General features: G+C 36.4%; 1 long non-coding RNA gene across 1 annotated transcript; it reads left to right on the forward strand.

Annotated features, from left to right (window-relative positions):
- Positions 1 to 4871: 4871 nt before the first annotated feature.
- Positions 4872 to 6456, forward strand: LOC145109484 (uncharacterized). The gene is made up of 3 exons (XR_013709032.1): positions 4872 to 5115; positions 5647 to 5765; positions 6207 to 6456. It is a non-coding gene; the product is annotated as an uncharacterized LOC145109484 (long non-coding RNA).
- Positions 6457 to 6935: the final 479 nt, after the last annotated feature.

Below are 6935 nucleotides of genomic sequence, written 5' to 3' on the forward strand. Positions count from 1 at the left end.
GCTATGACATCTACTACACCTTCTTACTTTTGGTTCCTCGCCTTGAGAGGAAGTACGATTGGTGTTTTTTGGTCTACCGGCTTGACGTATTTCCATCACAGGAGGGTTAACAACCATAAGGTCATCCGGAACCTCCCAATCACTAAGTTCTGAAAGAGGGTATACAGCATGCTCGTACGTTATTCGATATGTTTCAATTTGATAAACATCTATAGCCATATGCCAACAGTGATCATTTTTCAAGTGCGTTAAAAACATTATCACATGACCACATGGCAAACCAGTTAGTTTCCAATATTTGCAAGAACAAGTCTTTTCCCTCAAATTCACTATGTCGTCACTTTTGAAGTCATGCACTTGATATGTTGTATTTGATGGGTTTTGAGCATTACATCAATCCTATGGTGCACATGCAACCCTAAAGCTTTGGATCTAGGTTTTTCTCAAGTTATCATGTAATAAAATTATCCAAATCTATGAACCCTAAACTAGCATGTATAATTCGAAATCTACATCTAATAGGAAGTTAAAATCTTACCTTTCAATTGTAGCTTGTAGAATCTTCAACCTTCAAGAGCTGAGTATCACAAGTGTAATACCTCTAATCGATCACAAACACCAATATCAAGTTGGATGAATGGGAGAGATAGAGAGGGGGGGGGAGAAGGCTAAAATCGGCTCTAAGATCCTTCTAGGGTTTCTGGTAGCCGATTTTAGGTATACAAGGGGTTCCTTATATAGCTGATCAGTTAGGGTTTCAGTCAAATACCTAATCTAATTGCTTAATCGCTAAACAGCCCATAGGATCTTTCCAGAACCCTTACCATGGACGAATTCTATGTGGGCTTCCACAAGAATTTCGTCCATCCCTTTACTTAGGGATTCACAACCCATTTTGCAATTATCTTATAATTACAATATCAGTCCCCTTAATTTAATTAATCTCTTTTGACCACAAAATTAATTCTAAATTAATTCTTGACCAATATTAATTAAATAATATGATTTCTCTTTTAATATATTATTCCTATAATATATTAATAAATCATAATTAACCTCTTTCTCCATAATTCATCCAGTCAAGTTGCTATGGTGAAGGCAACCCAAAAGGGCCATGCCACTATCGGTTCAAGTACATACAAATTATAGTTATGAGCTTAGACACCTAATCCAACAGTCTCCCACTTAGATAAGTCTAATAACTATAAATGCAAGTACGATTTCAAAATCCGATTAGCAATCGTAGCTCTCAAAAGTCGCTGTCGAACTATGACACGTCCTATAGAAAGGGATCGTATAGTCCTTCGTTCTCAAGATATCGTGTGGACAAATACTTGGAACATAGTCATACTTATTGTCCGGCAGTTTGTTTCCCGATTTCCGATTTGTCTGACATAGAACTTAATTAAACACATCAACTTAGTCCTGACCGGGCCTGACACATAAGTCAAAAAAATCATCGAGAGGCCCAAGATATCGCTTTTAATCCTCCTAGGATAAAAGGAACAGATAAACTTCGACTTATATGCTTGTACTATTTACTCATTAAATCGTACACAACAATACGTTTTATAACATCAAGTTACTGATGTGTTTACGCATTATCAATGCACAACCAACTCGCAAACAACAACTCATATATCTAGGTTTAAAGACTATTTGATATTTCTGTTGGATAAGGTGTCTAAGTCCATAACTATTCCTGGTATGTACTTGACCCGGTTTGGCATGGTCCATTTGGGTTGCATGGCATCATGCATTTGGATAGACTAAATAAGAGAAATAACACTTGTGGTTTATTAATATATTATATGTTCTAATATATTAATAGTATTATTTAATTAGTATTGATCAAGAATTAATTTGGAATTAATTAAGTGATCAAAAGATGACTAATTAAATATATATGGTTGATTATGTAAATCATCCATAACTTGTATAATGGGCTAATGCTCCAAGGATTATCAAGTTGGGTTAAAACCCATAGGATGCTCCATGGGAGTTACAAACCCATGGGTCATAGAAATGAAGAGTCATGTCACATTAGGGTTTACATGGTGTAACCCTAGATGTGACACACTATATAAAGAACATGTTGTCATCCAAAATCGACTACACTAAGAAAAGAAGAGGGCAAGCCGATTTTAGAAGTGTTATACATTCTCTCAAAGTTATTCCAAAGCATTTGGTGTTGTGTGAAACATTTGAGGCATCACACTTGGGGTGCTAGGCTCTCAAGGTTTTCAAGGAATCAAATCAACTACAAGGTATGTAATTCTAGCCATCTTTTATGTTAAAAGTTCCCTATGTATGCTAGATAGGATTATGAACCTTGGAAATCATATTTTGCATGTATTTTAGACAAACATAGATCCAAGGTTTTCTAAGGTTGCATGTACACTTAGGGGTGTTAGAATGCTCATAACCCATCAATTTTGTCTCACAATCACTTGTGATAAATTCCATGAAGTAATTTATGTGAGCACGGATTTAATCCAATACTCAAATCTTATTTCAGGAGCACTCATGAACATTGCAACAAACTTTTGTTATGTCTAAACGCTTTAGACAGTCTACAAGCCAATTCATGACAGTCTTGCCTCAATACCTACTTCCAAAGTATGATCGACTGTGGACAGTTTGAATAATGTTATTATTCTGAAAGTCAAAACATGCAAAACGAAACAATAGTAAACAATTGACACAAGATAGTAACTTTACTCATAAATAAAACTCCTTTATTTAATCATCAAATGTCAATTACATTTTATATATTACAAGTTTCTAAATACTATATAATCACTAAAACTAATATCGTCCTTCAGCCCAATACTCCTAGCATGCTGCAAGTGCTTAACCCTACTTAGTCCCTTCGTAAGGGGATCTGATGGGTTCTCTTCTGACGATACCCTCTTTACTACGAGGAGTCCCTCTTCTACTCGATGTCTAATGAAGTGATATTTTCTGTCGATATGCCTGGATCTACCATGATCCCTTGGTTCCTTGGTTAAGGTGACCGCACCCTCGTTGTCACAGAAAATCTCCATAGTATCCTTTTTATGGCTGGTACAACTCCAAGGTCTCCAATGAAGTTCTTTATCCATATCGCCTCCTTCGATGCTTCGCTCTCTGCTATGTACTCTGATTCGCACATTGAAACAACTACAGTCTCGTGCTTGGAACTTTTCCAAGTCACTGCTCCTCCATTTAGGGTAAAGACCCAGCCCGACTGAGAGCGGAAATTATCTCAGTCGGTCTGAAAAATGGCGTCACTATACCCTCGCACTCTCAAGTCATCACTCCCACCGAGGATAAGGAACTAGTCCTTAGTCCTTCGTAGGTACTTAAGAATGTTCTTTACTGCAATCCAATGAGCTCTACCAGGATTCCCTTGATATCTGCTGACCATGCTCAAAGCGAAGGCCACATCAGGGCGAGTACATGTCATAACATACATGATTGAGCCAACTACGGAAGCATAAGGTACTCTGCTCATCTCTGTTATCTCGGCATCGGTACTCGGACTCTGAGTCTTACTCAACTTGGTATTGCTTTGGATTGGTAACTCCCCTTTCTTGGAATTCTCCATGCTAAAACGTTTCAACACTTTATCCAAGTAAGTACTTTGACTGAGTCATATCAGTCTCTTACTCATATTTCTCAATATCCTTATCCCCAGAATATAAGCTGCTTCTCCGAGGTCCTTCATAGTGAAACACTTCCCAAGCCAGGACTTAACCTCCTGCAAGGTTGGGACGTCATTTCCTATGAGTAGTATGTAATCCACATACAATACGAGGAAGCTAACTATACTCCCACTAGCTTTGACATATACGCAGGACTCATCCTCGCTTCTCGAGAACCTAAACTCTTTGACTTTCTCATCAAAACAAAGATTCCATCTGCGAGACGCTTGTTTCAATCCATAAATGAATTTCTCAAGCGTACACACTCTATTAGGGTGCTTTGCATCTTCAAATGCTTGATCTTGCATTAAAATCACTTTGAAGGCCTACATCGATAACGATAACATAGGGTTCTAGGTCGGAGGTTGACGAGATGGAATATCAAGAGTGGAAGGCACTTGGTTATCTGATAATTGTTGTTGATGTAGGGAAACCGAGGTCGTAGAATATTAGGATAGTTTTGATTGGTGGTGGAGACGATGGAGGGTTGAAGAATCTTGGAAGGCAGCTAATCCAAACTGTAAATCACACACACATGCACTTCGTTATCTGATAATTGTTGGTTATGTAGGAAAACCAAGGTTGTGGAATATTTGGTTATTTTTGATTGGTGATGGAGACGATGGAGGGTTGAAGAATCTTGGAAGACAGCTAATCCAAATTGTAAATCACACACACACACACGTAGAGGAAACGTTGTGGTGAATCTGAAGCCCTGTAAATTTGGTTATGTGGTCGGATCGAAAATCGATTGGGTTATGTGGTTAATCCAACACAATCATCACTGATCGGAGAAGACGAAGGGTACTGCCGACGCAAGACACAAGAAAATGAAGTAAGGGGAAGTAGCTTGAAAACAATATTGGATGCTTAAAAACAAAAATGAAAAGTTTGTGTGACAGACATTTTTCCAATATTTGAAAATACTAGACTATGTTTTATAATTTCAAGTGAATAATTGTAAATTACACAAAAATGTTGTTGGCCTAACATCCAATCAGTTTACTACACAAGAATCAAGATCTTTGGTTTATAATATATATATATATATATATATATATATATATATATATATATATATATATATATATATATTTAGAATATTTTATTTTGGACGTGAAAAGTGAAATTAAATAAATAATTCTGCTGGACTACGTAGTAGAGGCCCAAGGCTTTTACACCCGTTAACTTTGCCCGCGTGCGTCACTGTTAGGGTTTAATAAGACGTTGATTTTGAACGCAAGAGAGCTTCGCGACTCTAATCAACAATGGCGTCCAATTCAGGAAAACAGGCTCTTCAGCGAGTGAGGTCATTTCTCACCTCCACCCGTAAATTCCAATTTCAATCTAGTACAACCGGATTGTCGCCGGAGACTTCTAAAACCTTCTCTAGCATCTCCGGTCGCCGAAACCCTCGTTTGTTGTCCAGGTTCATTTCTGCATACAAACCTTTTTTTATTCGATTATTAAATTACATTTTGTATCAAAATCTGTCACTCCTGTTAGTCTATAAGACATTCATTTGTAGAATTTCGTTTACATTTATGTTTAAGAGACGATGAATGATTGGGGAATGTCAATTTACTATATGAAGAGTTAGACATTATCCTCAATTCACCAATCACAATCGCACATCTAGGTGATCTTCAGAAATTCGAGAAATTTCCCATTTTGAAACACATGGAATAGCTGAAATTAAGTGTGATTATGAATTCCTTTTTAGGTCAAGGATTGAATGTAGAGAGTTTAGGGTGCATCTGGGTGTGTGTTTTCGAAGTGGCTATTGCAACATACACAATTGGAATCAGATAATGAATAGATCTTGTCTTTAAAGTTAGTGTAAGCTACTTAATGTTACATTATCTTGATATGTATGTATGTTAAGCTTCAATAACAGGAATTTAGAAGCATAATCAGTTGTTATTGCAACTTGTAGTTAAAATATTCACTTTTATTGTAGGCTTCCTGTGGAGTTGGGTGGTATGCAGTCTCTGATGCCTCTTCATTCAGCTACTGCTTCAGCATTGCTCAACTCAATGTTGTCCTCCAAGGTTGGCCAGTGGGGTACACTATCTGAAGGTGCATTGCTTCAAATTGCTTTTTGTATTTCAAGTTTCAAATCATTCAGTCAATCTATCCCATAATTCCCTTTTGTTTTGGTGATGCCATTATTTGCTATGTATTGTTATTATGTCTGGTTTTGAATTCACATAAATCTTGACTAACATTACAATGTAATAATAGCACTACATAGACTTGTTAGAACTTACTCTATTGACATCATGTAAGATAGTCTAATAATACCTTTTTGGGGGAGACAATATTACAATTTTTATCCCATTGACATTATTAGCCTAGTGAATAACATAACATAACTTGTTACGTTATGTCATGTCATGTTTTTTCGCCTTTCTCTATTAAGTTGTTCTTTCTGCATTAAGTTAGAAATAACTTTTTAGTGTTGTCATATTCTCAAATAACTTTCATATTGACATTAGTTTCATTTTATTTACTTGACAGGATTTGCGACCCCACTATAACATGGCCTTCAAATACCACAAACATATGAAGATGTTACAACAAATGCATTTGGGAGTTTTTCTTTTGTTCTCTTTTCTTCCCAAATAATTTCCCATAACTAGAACTTGATGCAAATGATACGGGTGTTTTTGTAATGAAAGCTAGGTGAACATTTCATTTGTGCTTGGGTTTTTGTGGCATTCTTTAAATACTGTTGATCCTATTTACAGAAAATTTGTTTGTTGTACTACCATATTAGCATTTTGTGTGAATCTAATAGCTGCGTGATGAATCCAATTTAAGAACAAATGGGCACCATACCAAAGATATTGATTATTTTAGAATATTATTTCTGTAAGCTTGTGGCGACATTAGTTATGTGTTTTTGGGTCATTGACTATATCATGTAGGGGTGTTCAAAAATATATGTATTCATGTAGAAGTATTCAAAAATATATAAATTGTGCTTGGCATTTCACAAAACAACCAAATACTTTGTTGTGCTTACAATGCAAATGGAACTGTGTTTGTCACCGGTAGCTCTGATACATTTGCAAGGGTACCATACAATACATACATACATACATACTCCTGATGCATAAAATCCAGGAAATGTATAGGTCTCTCTAAGAGGGCAGGGCTTGCTTCATTGGTTGCAGGTTTGGAGTGCTTGTAAACCACCGAATACCAAAACAGATGATTCACAACCAACACATGAAATTGATGTAT

The sequence above is a fragment of the Lactuca virosa genome, chromosome 4, assembly GCF_052849685.1.
Source record: "Lactuca virosa cultivar CGN04683 chromosome 4, Lactuca_virosa_CGN04683_v6, whole genome shotgun sequence".
Taxonomy (NCBI): Eukaryota; Viridiplantae; Streptophyta; class Magnoliopsida; order Asterales; family Asteraceae; genus Lactuca; species Lactuca virosa.